Here is a 17243-nt window from a genome sequence, read left to right as displayed (position 1 = left end):
ATGTGAATAGTATATTTTCATACATATCTGTAGGTAGGAGCAAATGTCCTCATTTTCATCTGCATTTGCAGAGTAGATGGATTCTGCTCTCCATTTTCAGAACTCTGTGGGGATCATGGTAAAAGATCAAGCCAGAGTTTTGCAATTTACTCCTAATTTTTGGATGCATTATTGTCTGATGTGCAGTTTAAGACACATGAAAGAAAAAAAAATCTGCTTTTCAGAAGTTTAGCCCTTTTTAAAAATTATCCCTTGAGCATTCAGTTTCAAGTACTTCTAAAAAAGTAACTAGGCATCACTGAGTGTTTTAAATAAATTAGATTGCTATAGAATAGTGCAGAAAGTTCAATTGTGGTTCAAGGCTAGAATTTTTTAGCCTTTGGGGGAATTTTCTTTTTTTATTATTATTTTCTTGACATGTGGGGAGAGAGGAAAGCAAAGAGACAGATTTCATCCTATGGTTGCTTGCTTTTCCTTTGTTTTCAGCAGCATAGCTCATGCAGGATGGTATATCAGCTGCTAAAAGCTGATGTTATGGAAGTGCAAATGAGACTTTGAGACTGGTAACAAGAACACAAGTAACAGGCTCAGAAAGGAGGTGCTTGTGGCCCTCATTATCAGAAGGAGCTTGGAGGCACAAGGCTTTGGAAACAGAAATTCTGAAGTAAGGTTATGAGAAAGAATTGGATTATAAGGACCTCTAGAGAAAAAAATCTCAGAAACCTTTTGCCAGAAGACTGACAATGGTTTGAAGGATAGGTTTTATAGTTCATAGCTCTCCTGTGAATGTTAACATCTATTGAATTTTCATATAAATGTTGCACTAGTCCTTGTGCATTGAAAGGAAATGTGTTTGCACCCTGGTGCATGGTTCATACAGGTGTTACTGTGATGTAATCTGTAATCTTCTAAATGTAAAACTCTGAAAGCCATAGTCTTAAAAAATAAATTTGTACCCCACCATTGAATAACATGTGTTCTGTGCAAAATGAATAAATTAGATGTTTGTGCTCTGATGTCTCTTAAATTGATAAGAATCAAGAAAGTTTCAACACTGAATTTTGTAAAGCAGTTGTAATGCATTGTTTATACTGTATCTGCTGTGAAGTTGATTAGTTACACTGTGAAAAAATAAATAGTGCCTGGCTACTTACTTTCTTATGCTATTTATCTTCTATATGCTGTACATTCTTTTCTCTTTAAGACAACGATGACTATGGTCATTCTGGTGAAAATAATTTTACACGCTGCTCTGATATACAGCAATCCTTTATTTGCTTTAAATTTTCCCCTTCTCCTCCCTCATTTCCTGTCCTCTTTTATTCCTTTGATAATAATGTAGGAACAACAACAGTCATGACACAGAAATAAAGCTCTGGAACTAAAATTCCACTTTTATCAGTCGTTTTGTCTGGGACCAGTTTTATAGCTAATAAGTATGTCCTGCTTGTAACTGCCAAGAAGAGTGGTCTTTCTTTCCCATTCAGCTCTTTCACTTTGGCCAGCACTGGTGCTTGGCTAATACCACTCTCTTTCCCATTCCAGAATCCCTTGTGGCCATGATAGGTGTCTCCCTCTTCCTTGTTCTTTCATTTTAGGAGAAGTTGTAATGCTCTGTTAGATGTGCTTCAGGTCAAGGAGCAGGGCTCATGCTGAAGCGAATATCCAGGGGAAAATCACTCCTCATTATTTTCCTCAAATACATTCTGTTCTCTGGCCTGACTGTCCCACCAGCCTGTGAGTGTCATCTTCCTCATGTATGCAGTCCCAGGAAATATTTTTAATGTATTCCTTACTGAAAGTGGAAAGGTGATCAAAGAGGGATTCACTCAACGTAAAAACCCTGGGAAATTAGTCAAAGATGTTTAAAGTCTCTGGTAGTTCTGGAAAATGCCACAGATATCTGCAGTCTCTTACATATCCTTTTCAGATTAAATTTAAGGATCCCTACATTTCCTTTAGCATTTAATGTTCTTTTTTCCCTGGTAACTACCTCCAGTATCATGTCGTGACAGCTTATTTAAATTATTATCTTTTTGTTTAAGAGCGTTGACGTCTTGTCCATTATACGTGCAGTGGTATTTCATAACAACAAACCTTGGAGTTCAAAATGCTTTGAATGGACTTTTCAGGCCAAAAGAATCAAACCTCTGGCTGCCACAGTACTGTTGATGAATGAAGGAATTGGGCAAAGCCTTTATGTACAGACTTCAAATAAAAATCTGTCATCTGTATTTTTAAGGTAAACATTTTTCAGTATTATTGTCAGTGGGGTGGATTTCAGATATAAATGCCTGTAAGGAGCCAAAATGACTTCATTTCTCATGGAAAAGCCAAAGTTAATTATTTTCTACCAAACTGAGACTACTATGACTTGGGGTAACATAAGCCTTGCTGACTGAAATTACTAAATGTCAGAGCAGAGCCAGAACAAGAAAGTTAATTTTAAGAGTTCCCAACTACTTCATCCTAGTAATATCTAAAATAACCTTTTAGTTTGTAAGAATTAGTAAACAAATGTCATAATAAATAAATATTTCTTAGTAATACCCAATTTTATTATTTGCTAATAGTATCTGCAATTGAAATTAAAGAGTTCTTCTAAAGTGTGTATTAGGAACTCAAAGTGTATAAATGAAACCTGTGGATATTAAAAAATTCTTGTTGAAAGAAATAACTGCTACTTTTCAAAGTGGTAGGTAAAGCTGTCTCTGCGTTCCCTCTCATGCCCTAAGGTCCTGCACAGTGGTTTTTTGTGAGGGAGTAACCTGATCCACAAGCCCTGAGACTGCCAACAGAGCTTTTCTTGGTAAGGGTGACATCTGTGGTGCTCTCACTTGTCTTTTGCGAAGGGGCCTGTGAGCACAGAAGTCCTTCTGCACAGGCCAGTGAGCAGGCAGCACACGGTATCAGTTTTCACACCCTACTAGCTGGCAACTGAATGTTTTCATGTCTTCACTGCCAGTTCCTCATGGATTGTGTCAGGTCAGGAGCTGCTCTTCTGTTTTCTCATGTGTTCCATCCCACCAGAAACACTTCAGGTTTCTTCATCCTTTCTCCTTGTTTCAAGCTTTGGCTACCATCTTCTCATAACTTTCCTTAGCAAATCTGGTTCTCAGTTCTTTTCCTTACATTATAAATCACTGGTGTTTCCTAAACTTCCACTGTACTGTCCATACTTTTCTGATTTTCTGCACCTTTATTTTCTCATTTTCTGTTATTGCTGGGTTAATTCACACTTTCACAGTGAGAATTGCGGAGGTTGAGAGATGATCACTGTGGAAGTAATGCTGGCCTAAGAAATGAGACATTTCCTCACACACCACCAGCATCAGGCAATGTAGTATATCAGCATCCTGCTGAGTGAAGAACACCTCGGAGATTTTTCTCTGGCATAAGTCAACAGATAAGAAATAGAAAATAAGCAGTAGAGCTTTCTTAACACTCTCCTAAGGATGGCATAAGACAAAAAGGACTAAAAATCCTTAAGAATGATTTTTGTTTATGTTTTTGATTACATGGTCCTGCTGTTGAGGTCAGTGGGCTCTGAGCAGCAGAGCCTCCAAAGGTGCTTGGGATCCTGAATGCTGGGGATCCCTTAAGTTATATTTGAAGGGATAACCTGGCAGAAGTTCAGATACTTTTGTAAGCTTCCTGCCAGCAGCACCTAAAGTAAAGGGGGCACCAACACCTCAGCAGTGACCTTATTTCCCTTCTCCTAATTGTTATTTTTCATAGAGACCCCTACTAGAAGACCTGGGGGCTCAGAGTATGAATCAATGTTTAGATATGAGCCTTAAGACTTGGAATTCAAAGTTGTCCTTTCCCTGTACTGACACTGAATCTGCAAGACTCAAATATTTCCTCTTTTATTTGAGAGAAATAATTTTGTATGTCTCAGCTTATATCTATAGGACGTCAATAATGCTACTCATAAAGCTGTTAAAAGTAACATTGACTTAATGAATGCAAAGCACTCTTTTTTTGTAAAGAACTTGTCAGAAAACTAGAACAAATTATATTTGTGAACTTAAATTCTGAGAAAGAAACATATGCGTCCCCTTAGTCAGAAGTATACTGATTAAGCAGATGGGTGATATTTCTGTGTCTGGAACTTTCCTAAGGTAAATAAATCAGTAATTAATGAAGACAAATTCTGAGAATTTAGCAATCAGGGTTCCCCTCAGGAAGTAATAAGGAGCAGAGCTATCTGTCTAGTAAATTCTGAATCTGAAAACTCCTTGGAAAGAGGTGTGAAACTAAGAACTCTGATATCTTTCTGTTATTAGTGATAATACACAGGAGCATTTTTATCCTGCTTATCTGTTTCCTGTTTTGGGTCTGTTGCTGATAACAAAGCATGCTATCTTAATAATGGGCTTATTTGTGGTTTGTCCTATAGGCAGTATTGGAAGACTCTAAGACCTTCATAGTTGCAGTAAATTAAGCAAGTACATCTAGGTTTGAATGAGTGGGGAAAAAAATCTGTCAGCCAATAAAGTTAATAGCAAAGTTTAGTTGCTGTAGTGAGATTGCTGATCTGATTTTATTGAAAAGTTGACAGGATCAGTCTCAGTGTAAGGCAGCATTGCTCCTCTGCAATCAATAGAACTGATTTACAGCTGCAGCTGCAGGACCAAAATTATTTTCTAACTAAGAGCTGTATGTTCTGATGTGACTGAGAAGTATAACCAGTGTTTTGCACCAAAGTATTTGGTCTGGAATTGCAGCCTTCTCAGCACATAGGTCACAGTGAGATCACATGGTCATCATTCAGACTGTCAATGAGCATCCAGCACTGTTCCCATCAGAAGCTGCTACTTATTCCATGCAGTCAGTTGCACTGAGTACATTGATTTGTGTTTTAACAACAGTCATCTCTGCTGAGAAATGAGTTTGATTCCCTATATTTGGAATTTCTACAGCAACATGCAAAAGGGCTTTGAAATATAATTTACTAAAATATTTTCACCATGTAGCATTTGTTGGGCTAGAGATTTTTCGCTGCCTTCTGATAACGCAGAGTGCTTTAAAATTCTAACATAATTATTTAACTAAATGGGAAAATCCTGTTAGAGACAACCTTCACATTTCCCAGCAGCAACAATGAAGATAAATGTGAGTGTGTTATCACCACAGCATTCCAAAAAACACATTAAGGGAAGTGATACATCAAAGCTGACGTGTCCTAGAGACTGCCAGGGATTAGTGGTCAATAACTGGGCAGCAGGGCCAGAAGAGTGCAGGCAGCCATGGCTGGTGCCCTTGCTGTCAGAAGCAGTGCCCTGTAACAAAGGCAGCAGTTAGAAACTTGCAAAAACTTGGAAGTTGTGCAGATGTTAAAAGTTGTGTTTCTGGACGATTGCCATGTATGGCTATGGGTCCCACCTCAAGCCACGTGCTGTCATGTCCCTGAGAGGAGGAGCCATGTGGGGGGAAGGTGACCCTGGGCACCCACAGAGGCTTCCCCTCTCAACTGTCCTGGGAAAAATCACTGTTCTCTATTGCCTATACCTGGGTGATCCTTCAGCCCTTTGGGTGAAGCAATCAGATCTTCTTGGAGCCCTGTGCATGTATGTGTGTGTGTGTATGTGTTTTGGGTCATTGTTCTTGTCCATGTGATAACAATATTCCTGATGGGTACACCCAACTTCTGACCTGTTAAATTACATTGCAGTGTCTCTGTTGGTGACACCCTCACCCTCTGTGTTTGTTAGTTTTGGGAGCTGGCTTTAACTGCACACTTGACTTTTTCTCTCTGTGAGGTTGTTTTTATGTGCTTTAGTGACAACTCTGTGGCCTTTATGTCCTAAAGCATTTCAGATTGCTCCTCTCCAGGAGAAAACCTCTTACTATCTTTGTTTAACATAAAGCCAGTACCGTGCTTCAGAAACAGAGTAGGAGCCACTTTATGATAAAGATCATTGGTGTAATTTCCACTTTTTGCAACATCCCAGTGCTTAAAATGGGCTTAATAAAAAGAGGAGCAGTTTCTTGTGTGGACAAATAGTGACAGGATAAGGGGCAATAGTTTTTAACTGTAAGAGAGCAGATTCATATTGGGTATTAGGGTGAAATTCTTTACTCAGAGGATGGTGGGGTACTGCATTATTGCTCCAGTCTCATTTCTCCTGTGAGAAAGACAGTGGTGCTGTCTACTTAGAGACTAATGGCTCACTGTCAGGAAGAAGAGTATTATCTTTCTTCCCCCACGCCAACCACACAATCCATATCACCTTTTTTTCAGTGCTAGTTGCTGCAGTACTTCAGAATGAAACTAGAAATGAGTATCCGAGAGAATACCTATATTCTTCTTTCTTGGTGAAAAATTTGTACAGGTAATTTGGCAGAATACTTCTGGCCAGTGGATCAGAGAACACAAAATCATGTATTTTACCTTTCTCCAGGGCAAGTTGGGTTTTTACTTAGGAGTTTTCCTCAGTTTTACCAGCAGTGCTGTTTCTTCTCTTAGTGTTTTATCTTGCTTGTCACCATTTCACTTTCAGACTGCTACTCTTGAAATACCAATCAGACAGGTTCACAACTGCACATCTTAAATGGATTACAGCAGAAGAGTAAATGAAAATTTCTGTATTCGAGGCCTTTCCCACCCTTAGAGCCTCTGGACCTCACAGAGGAAGCAGAAATCTTGCACCAAGCAGAGATTAACCTTTATTTGCTTTGTATTTCTGAACTTTTTTGTGTTCTCAATTAAAAATATTCCCTTTGAAGGCTTTCCCTCGTGAAATGGATTATTGCTTGCCTGAGAAATAATAATTGGCTGATAATTTAGCCTGAAAAAAAAAAAAAAAACACTAGTTCATAATTCTTAATACAGTGAGGAAATTATAGTTGTCTGTGAGGTAATCCAAAACTGCTTTCTAATAGCCATTATTCCCTCTGGAAAAAGCTGTACAAAGGCCAGGTTTTACCTGGAGACACCTTCATTGGGAGATGGAAGGTGAGGGCTCCTCCTTGCTCCTTTTTCTACCCAGACAAAGCTTTCCAAGAATAGTCTCTTCACAGTTTCCTTCTACCGTGTAATTTCCTAGAAAGAGGAAGCAACAGAAGGCAGGAAGATTGAGATCCAAGCACTGAAGGAGGTAAACAAAACTTTAAATGTCAGAGGAAGACACTATACCTTTCAGTGAACCCTCAGATGATGTATCACCCAGAGTGATGGTGAATAAAGTTAAATCCAGTTGGCAGTGGGTCACTCGTGCTGTTCCCCAAGGCTGTACAGAGGGATCTGGACAGGCTGGATTGATGGGCCAAAGCCAATGGCATGAGGTTGAAGAAGGCCAATGCCAGGTCCTGCACTTGGTTTACAACCCCGTGCAGTGCTACAGGCTGGGGGAAGAGTGTCAGGAAAGCTGCCCAGCAGAAAAGGACCTGGAGGTGCTGGTGACAGGGGCTGAACATGAGCCAGCTGTGCCCAGGTGGCCAAGCAGGCCAATGGCACCCTGGCCTGTGTCAGCAACAGTGTGGCCAGCAGAGATTGTTCCCCTGTACTCAGCACTGGTGAGGCCACACCTCAAATCCTGTGTCCAGTTCTGGGCCTGTCAGTACAAAAAACACATTGTGGTGCTGGATCATGTCCAGAGAAGGGCAGCAAGGGTGGTGAAGGGGTTGGAGCACAAGTCTTTTGAGGAAGGCTGAGAGAACCAGGGGTATTTAGCCTGGAGAAGGGAGGATTGAGGGGAACCTTATCACTTTCTACAGCTCCTTGAAAGGAGATTGTAGCCAATCTGGAGGGCAGGCAGTTCTTCCACATAATAAGTAGGAGGACAGGGAGAAATTGTCCCAGGTTGCACCATGGGAGGTTTAGATTAGATATTAGGAAAAACTTCTTGATAGAGATGTTTGTCAAGCATTGGAGCAGTCTGCCCAGGGAAGAATTTGAGTCACCATTCCTGAAAGTATTTAAAAGATGTGTAGAAGCGACACTTGATGACATGGTTTAATGGTGAATGTAGTGGGTTGATCTTGGCTGGATGAAATGTCTTGTGCCTCTGTGGGGAACTAAGCTCACCCAAAATTAACAGGGTTTTTTGAGCTGCACTTCTAGACACTAATTTAGCCTAAGCCTGGTGCAAGAAAATCTGTAGAACTAATTAGAAAGAGCAATCCATTCTGTACGACCTGATTTAAACTTTCAGCTGGGTTAAGTCTTGTTCCCTGTTGCTACAAAGTCTATGGCTTGAACAGAAGATAAGAAATAATGGAGTCAGGAGGAACTATTTTGGACATTATACAGCTTACTTTGAACTTAAATTGAATTGCAGTCTCTTTGTAGGTGCTAGATGATTTTTTTTAAATTTTGTGGTTCACAAACAGAATAATAGAAGTATGGAAATAGAAAATAATTATTAAGGAAAACTTCCTTTACAATTGAAACTATGCTGTTTGGATAATCTTGTGTACAGTCCTGCTGAAGATTACCAAGCTTGTTTACCTTGAGTCTTGGTCATATTATAGATTGTTTCAATCTTTGGAAGTGTAGAGAAGTTAATTAAACAGAAACCTGAAGGGAAAGAATCTCAACTGCTGTTGAGGTTTATCTTTGGCAAGATAGTATATGAAATTCTATTGAAAATGCCTTTACAATTAAATTTTTAATTCCAGCAGTAGATGATCTGTTTGTAGGTTACAGCTGCTTGGGACTGCCTCTACATAGTAGACAGGACAACTGAGTCATACTTTTACTGAAGTAGCCCCTGGCCTGCAAAAGATGTTTCTAAACCAGAGTGTCATCCAGAGGGAATTTGGTATGCGTTCTAGCTTTTCTTTGGGCTGTGCTAGAATAACAATCTTGTTCTTTCTGAGGTAGCTAGAAGAACATGCTGTACATCTAGAAACAGGAACTTAAGAGAACTGCTACAATCTCATTATGGGGGTACTGGACTTTACCAGTTTGTACCCATATTTCTGTTAGGAGTTTTTAATGAGACTGAAGCTGGAAACAAAAAGCCACAGAAATTTAGGCATTTAACATTGTGACATTTACACAAGTGAATCAAGCTGTGAGGATATAGTTTTGGAAAACAAAGGCTCTTGTCATTGCAGCATGGCCAGCCTTTGTTATTGATCTGCAGAACAGCCTTCCTGACATGCTATTTCTGTTACTTGTATAGTGGAAATTCTAGCAAGCCCCTTTGAAATGCTTTTGTTTTGTTGTGCTGAACTATCTGGTTATTCTTAGATGACAGGTAAAATGACCCCCTCTGTTTCCAGTGCTTCTGGAAAAACTGATTGTGTCTGTAGTGGGTTAGCTTTCACCAGCAGCTAAATTTTCACCCAGCTGCTTTTCAGGCTGTGTTCCTCAGCCGCTGGAGGAGAGAGAAAATAGGGACGAAAGGGGTGAGAAAATTCCAGGGCCAAGATCCCTTGCCAGTTACCACCACAAACAAAACTAACTAGACCTGGGGAAAATTAACTTATCACAAATTTAAATAGATATCAAATTACTGATTTGGGTAGGAGGAAATGAAACAAAAAACATTAAACTAATAATACCTGTCCTTCCTCCTTTTCCAGGCCACCCCCCACTCCATTTTTCCTCTGCTCTGGCTTTGTCTCTTCAAGGCCTGCAGTTCTTTAGGAGTATCTTCTTCACCATGGAGCATCTTCTCCTTTTCTTCTGGTCTTGTTTCACTCCTATCTATGCTCCTCCACTGCCCATGTGCTGTTTTCTGCCTTTTTAAAAATACGTTTTCGCAGAAATGCCGCTGGCTTGTCTTGTGGGCTCAGCTCTGACCTGTGGAGGGTCTATTGAACTCTCTTCTCTTCCCAGTGAGCAATCTTTCACCAATTCCTAGACAGGCCTGAAAATTACTTTGAGAAGTAAACTTTGTGAAGGTATTTTGAAACATTTTATTTTGTATTGTGAAACAGTCATGACTGTACTGAGAAGATCATTGTCCCCCTTGAAGTCCTCCAGGACGCAAGGATAGCTGTGGAAACTGTACATTCCTCATCATAGGAGGTTAAAAATCAGCAATTTATTTTAATGAATGACAGTTACAGTCTGAAAGTATAGTTTTTAATCACAATACAGAATATTTTCACTGAGTCTTAGTGATTTAAAGCATTTATTTAAATCAGTGATGAATTATAAACTCTGCAAGTATAACTCAGAGTTAAGAGGTAAATTCTGACAGTCAGTAAGCTGCAATCTTGTGGCCAATTTATAAAATCTTTTCATACTATTAGACCATTCTAAGTGTTTGAACAATGTTAAAAACACCCATTATCATATTAATAGTTGTTTTTAATGTTGTTCAGGCATTTGGAATTTACTGCTAGCAAAACTTTGCAATGAAGTCTGGTAACTAACTAAATTTTCCTTTGGCAAGAAGAATATAATTTATTCCACCTAAATAGTTTTTCAGACTACATTGTTTTGATTTTTCCCTGTAGATGCATGGTACTTATTCTGTTTTATCCAAGAATAACATCTTTCATGAGACTGAATATTTACTGTTTGAAGTTCTAGCCCCCTTGATAATATTTGCTAGTATTATTAAAACATAAATGCAAAATTGCTGCTGTTCAGAGTACACCAGCGGGGAAAGGCCAGACTGTTGATCAGCCTGATGCAGAGACATGCTGACAGCAGAATATTTATTTACCATTTCTAATTCTGAGTCTGCCCCAAAAAGTGTCATTTGTTTTTAGCAGTGATTCCAGCTGGCATTTGCATCGCATTGCATTATGTTATGGTCTGGAGAAATACTGAGCTTTGTAGGTACAGCACACAATTTAAAACAGCAGCTCCAAATGAAAGGCATGACTAAGAAAAGGCCCTTGAGGTTTAGCACAGCTGTTGGAGAAAAGATGAATGGAATTTAGTCTAGAAAGACTGGAAGACACCATTTCAGAAAGATAAGTGGTCTCATCAAGTCAACTAGAGCCCAGAGCTACTTTCTGAGGTGCTCAAGTTGATTAAATCTGCCTGAGAGTTTTTTACATGCATGCAAAATGGTTATTTCTTGAAATCCCTGCTAGTGCAATTATAAAAATGGTCTCAGATGAACGAGCACCATTTTTTTGTAGTTTGCTATTCCTTCTTTCAGCCATAAATCAGACCAAACCCAAAAATACTACCCACTGAACTCCCAGCTAACCTCTAACCAGACTTCCATATTCTGTTTGCATTCGTCTCAACAATCCAGTAGCAGGTAAAAAATTCTTTTTTCCTTCAATGCCTTGCTCCTTTATTTCTATGGAAGCTTGCCATCTTCCAGCTGGCCTTATACAGAGCAGACCTTGTTTTTATTCTTTGCCCCCATGTTTACCCTTGGGAAGTTATTTAAGAATCTCTAACAAGAGCTGTAGGAACCCCAAAGAAGTGATGTGTGCCACATAATGTTACTCAATTGTAGAAATGTGCTTAGAAATGTACTCAGAAATGTGTAAGTTTAGTGATTTTTGGTCGTAAAAAAAAAAATCCAACTCAACTCAATGGACAAAAGTTTATATTCAGCAACAATTTAGGCATGGGCTAAATCTGCTGCTTCAGAGCTTTGTATTTAAGGTTATGTTAGATAAGCAAGAACTACACATACACATATTGAAACTCATGTGACAAACTGAGGAACATGGAATAGGCTTTCCACCTCCTGTGCATCTTCAGCTGATGACCCAGCTGCAGAGATGGGTGGGCTGAAGGCAGTGTGCTTTGCCTTTTTAGATACTACTGTCACCACCTCTGATCATCAGTAGATCTTTGTCAACCTAGCTCTGAAGATGACCTGACCAAAATAAGTCAGAATGGTGTTTCTACAGCTGAACTTCACAGCAGAAGGTTTGAATGGGAAATAGAGGTTCCTTCCTCTCTAGTTTCTCCTTTTCCTTCCCCAGACACTTTTTTTTCTGTCTCCATCTGCATTTGCATTATGCTGACTAGCAGACTGAGTTTGTTTAACAAAAATGCTTTACTCTTCTGATTGGAAAGGTGGCAGAAAGAGCTATCTTTCACTGGCACAAGTTTGCCAGTTTTTGGCAAGGGTTATAGGATCAGGGACCAGACACTACAAAGGATTAAAATTCCTAAAGCAGGATTCATGCAGGCATTTAGTGATGAAATCCAAAACTGTGACCTCAAATTGTATCTCCTTAATCTTGAAGCTGTCTGAAATCACTGACTTAATTTCTGTCAGTTCAAAATCTATTCTTAGACTGATGATATATGTGTGCAGCTCCACAAATTTTGTTCCCAGATACATTTTCAAAAAACATAATGTCAGAGGACCACAGTATTTCACACAGCAGAAAGGTACTTTTTCTGGTTTTCACCTCTGGTTCTCTATTGCTCTGACCTACATATGTAATGCCATCAGATAATACTGCCTAATTCTATTTAGGAAAGGAGCATCAGGGGAGACTTGGTGATACAGGAGAGTCCTAAAACTATATTTCCATTTCAGGAGGTGTAATTTATGTTGATTTGAGAGTCCTAGAGATTAAAGGTAACAAGAATAGAGTAAGAACTCTTAAAAATTAGTGATGAAAGTGTTCTCTTCAGCCATTTAAATTGCTGTGGGCTAGGTCAGCATACTGGGCTTGAAACCTAGTCTGTTCTCAAGTGTTTGTACATTTCAGTTGTCTTTGCCACTCCTACAGTGCCCGCAACTTGGCTGTGGACTTGGGACTGCAAAGCTTGTTTCAAAAGCTTGAAAGTTCTCTGCAATAACTTTAATTTTGGAATACAGTTACCTGAAATTTGTTGGCATGATGAAGCTCAGAGTCAGACTGTTGAGAAGAGAGTGTTTCTGGCTGATATAAAATGCAGCTGTATTTATCTCCCCTCAGCTGTGAATTCCCTTTGCCTATCACAAGTTTAGGAGGGCGAAACTACTCTCTGTCTCTGATTATGCAGAAACATCTTTGCTGCAACTGAGCTGCAAAGACCAATTGGTTCCACAGAGAATCATTTGTGTCTATGTACCAGCATACAGATAAAGACAACTGATAGAAAAAAAGACAAGAGATGCTATTTAAATGAATATTTCTGTGTACTTGCTTATTCTCAATTATTAAAAATAATAATTAGAAGATTGTTACTGCTGGAATGACAATGGTATTGTAATATAATATTCCCAGTGATCTTACACCAGTACATTTCCTTTCACATCAATTAGGTACCATGGAAAAACTGGAGAAGAAGAATGTTTAGCAATGTGATACAAGTAAAAAAATAATACATTCTCAGACATTGTTAGCTCAGACTAAAGCCTGACTAAAAAAGGAAAAACTGTATTTATTTGGAAAATGACAGTAGATAATAATGAATTCTCACTAAAGAAAAGACCGCAGTTAAAACTTGGACCTTGGTTTCAAATTTTCTGGCAAATTATTTTGAGCCAGTTCATAGCTAATGGTAAAGAAGAAAAACTTCTAAAACACCCTATTAATTAGAAAATTTGGAAAAGCAGTAAATAAAACTTTTAAATCTTGTATTAAAGTTCAGATTAAAGGAAAATTATTATTGTGTGTTCTGGGGGGGTGGGGGATTGTGTTTATTTTTGGTGGGGCTTGTTTTGTCCTGTTTTCTTTTTACTACCACTGTTTCCTGCAAAGAAACTCAAGCTTTATGGAAATTTCGTCATATGTGAAAGCATTTTTTAACCAATAGAATCAGTATTCCAGCCTTCTGGTAAAATGATCACGGCTTTGACCATTGATGGTGTTAAATTCAGTATAGAGTAAACATCATCTCTTCACTGAATCTGGTGATGGAGGACCAGACTGATCAAAACTGATTGGAGATTTGGCCAGCTGACTCCATCCTGTAGTGAATAATGGGATTTTTCATTGTTTCCTGTGACTATCAACACTTCTACTTCTAATGGTTTCATCAGATAAGTAGGAAACTTTTACAGTTTATCTTGGAGTTCTTAGTGAGTACTCTTATATTGGTACCTATTTAGAACTTCTCCTCTGTAGTTTGTATATATGTGACAAAGTAACATGGCATGTGAAGGAAAGAAAGAATAGGAAGTCCTGTAAAATTGTGTATGCTTCATTGGTGGCTGTAGAATAAAGATATAAAATAGTAAGAAGAATTTGTGACTTTTACTATCTACTATTTGATATAAAAATGCATGTTCTAAATTTACTTTAAAACAGGAGCAGAGCCTTTCATTTTAGAAAGGCAAATATTTTGTCTGCAAAACAGACAAAAGTTCCTAAGTTTCTAAATTCAGCACCTTAATTTCTTTGCTCCATGACATTTGCAAAGAGCAAGTGGTAGACTTGTTAATAAGCTCTAATAATTTATCATGGTTGAAATTACTTTATTTAACACCACAGCACTGAGAAATCTAGTAAAAGAAAGGAAAAAAACCTTTCAGTGCTGCTCAGAATGAGCAGAATTCATTTGGTATGTGGCAAGTATTATGCTATGGTACTTACACTTTGAAATTGAATCAGCTCTTATTCTCCTGCAGAATCTTACTTGAAATTCAGATGCTTGGAAAGATGGTCAGGAGAAACAGAGTAACACAGATTTGTGCCTGTCATTCTACACTTGTTCCAGAAGTAGTGGTTACTGGGCAGCTGAGTTAACAGTAGAATAAAACCACAGTTTTTAGAAAGAGTTCTGAGTAGGATGTCTTTAAAGCTCTAGTCACATTACTGAAAGAACAGTGAAACTGAAAGCTGTCCTTAGATGTTATTAACAGCATTTTTTAAACTAAATTTTAATCTTTGATGTCATTTCAGTTCACTATTGACCATGAACTTACTGATGCATTGTTTGAAGAAAGTGCTGTGTCTTGGGGCAGAGGGGTAGAAGGTGTGTTGTTTAGGTTCTTTGTGAGAAGAGCAGTGGCCAGGTTCTGTACTCCCAGTGTGCAGCCACCCAGATGTGAAATCAGTGTTGGTTTTCTTTGTTCCTTTTCAGAATTTATAGATAGCTATCAGTTGAGATGGGCAGATTGTGCATGCTGGGTGGCATATCTTATCCCGTATCACATGTAACTCCAGGCTCTAGGCTTGCTAGAAAAATGGCCTAGAGCATGTAAAAGGCCAACTCATGGAAGAATGACAGCTGGCTAAAGCTGAACCCAGATGAGTTTAGATTTGTTTTGAATTTGTGCCCTAGTTTTGTTTTCTACTTGGATTCTTCATCAACACTAAGCTTTCCCCTGTAGATACTAGAGCAATGCTCAGTTCTTCTCATTCTTATGAGGAAAGCAATCCTCAGCTGTTTATACATGAACCTGCTGCTGGTTGCACTGCAACAATAAGTTGTGTCTGAAGTCCTGTGTGCTTTCAAAATTCTACTGCAGAGCACTGGAATGAATATTCTCAGAAACAAAAGACTTAGACTATTTTTCACAGTACTTCCTCTATTTCGCATCTATTGAGAAAACATTTTCTCAGGCATAAAGGTCAGTATCAAATCTAGGCTGCTTACAGTGGAGGGAGTCTTCTCAGAGGAGATGGAATAGAAAGAAAATGTCTATAACTTTATGATGCCAACTGTCCTCTACTTTGCTTTGTCAGGTCCAGTTCATTAAAGCAATGTTTTCATTGTGATCTATGTGACTCAACAAGTCTTGGTACCAGTAAAACACAGTATTCATCTATTCCCCTCACCAGTACTGCAATGCTTATTTATGACCAATCAGACTGCTCTGCAGAAGGTACATTCATGCCAATTACATGCTGCCCATTGCATGAAATGCCTAATTAAAGTTTCCTGTATTAATATCAGTCTGATGGAAGTCAACTTGCTAGCAAACACTTAGTCAGAGGCAGGCTAAGACCTATGTAAGTCCCAGGAGATGTCTGAAACATATTTTTCTCTGACACAGTTTGCATTAAGCCACTCTGTAAGCCACAAATTCAAAGAGAAAAGGTAGGTATAAAATCATTCATACATACAAAAACAAATTTTAAAGTATTTTTATGTAGCACAGCATAATCTCTTGATATCTTGGGTTTTGTTGCTAGTTTTCCTAGGTTTCCTTGTAATTTAAGAATCTCATGTTTTGTTGTTAATATTTTGACTTGGCTGATAGAAAAACAATTGGCAATTTACATTCAGTTACATTATAATTATGATCAATATAAGCATAAACATGTTTGGTGTCATACCTATGAAAAGGACAGGAGTGACCCTGTGCAAGTGAAACTGACTCTCTGTTGCTGTGCACTCTAGAACTGGACAGCATTTGTGAAGGTGAGCTACTCCAGATACATATCATTAATGTGGCAATAGGTGAAACATTGAGAAATTTTAAATTTTTTCTAGATTTTATAAGGGATAAAGAGCTATTTTCTTTAAAGTTCTTATTCTTTTAGACTTAAATATTACACTTTTAAATGTAGCTTATATAGCTACAGATGTGGTTCGTCCTGATAAGGCCAGATGAACATCAATTGAAATAATTTGCCTTTGTTAAGTGAGCATATCCCATTGATTACGCAGCAACAATTATGTGGTACAAGGAGGGACAATTAAACTCTGTAGATTTAAACTATTTTATTATATTGAACTATATTATGTGGTTTGTGGAAAGAACATGACACATTTAGCGTAGTAATAACAATTTTCCAACTCACAAGTCATTTAAATGGAGATGGATCTAGTAATAGTCAGCAAAAGTGGCTTTCCTAAAGCTCATACTCCATTTTCAGTCTCACTGCCTGGAGGTTATGAGGGATGGCATTTCAACATCCTTTTTCATGGCCTTTTCAGGAATGAGGCTGCATCTCATTAAGATAACTAGAATATGCTGCAATGAGTAGATTATGGTCATTTCTGGGAGGCTGCAGGTATGGAGAGGTTCTTGCTTCTTACTGAGAAGCTGAAAATATGGAAACTTGGCTTTTCTTTACATTTCATTACCATCCTGACAAAAAAAAAGTACACCTGTCTGCATCATATGCAAAGATTATGGGCAACTTTTAATGTTTTCATTAATACCTTATAAATACAGGAAAACCCCCCCCCCAAAGAATAAGCACGAAGACAGCTGAAGGAACTAGAAAAAACAATGAAAACCACACTGGGATTCAGGGGTTCATTGCCCTTTATGGTGAGGTCTTGAAAAGCTGTTCTCCTAGGTTATTTGCATGGATCGCAAAGTAAGGAAATAACTGGAGTGATGGTTCATGGTCCAAGTTTTCAGCCAGGACAGGGTTAATTTTTTGCAACAGGTGTGAAGGGGTGTGGTCAGGATCCTGATGTTATTGAATACAACCTCACATCTTTGCCAGGGTGGGGGAAAGAG

This window comes from Ammospiza nelsoni, chromosome 4, assembly GCF_027579445.1.
Source record: "Ammospiza nelsoni isolate bAmmNel1 chromosome 4, bAmmNel1.pri, whole genome shotgun sequence".
Classification (NCBI taxonomy): Eukaryota; Metazoa; Chordata; class Aves; order Passeriformes; family Passerellidae; genus Ammospiza; species Ammospiza nelsoni.
This window is presented reverse-complemented; position numbering follows the sequence as displayed.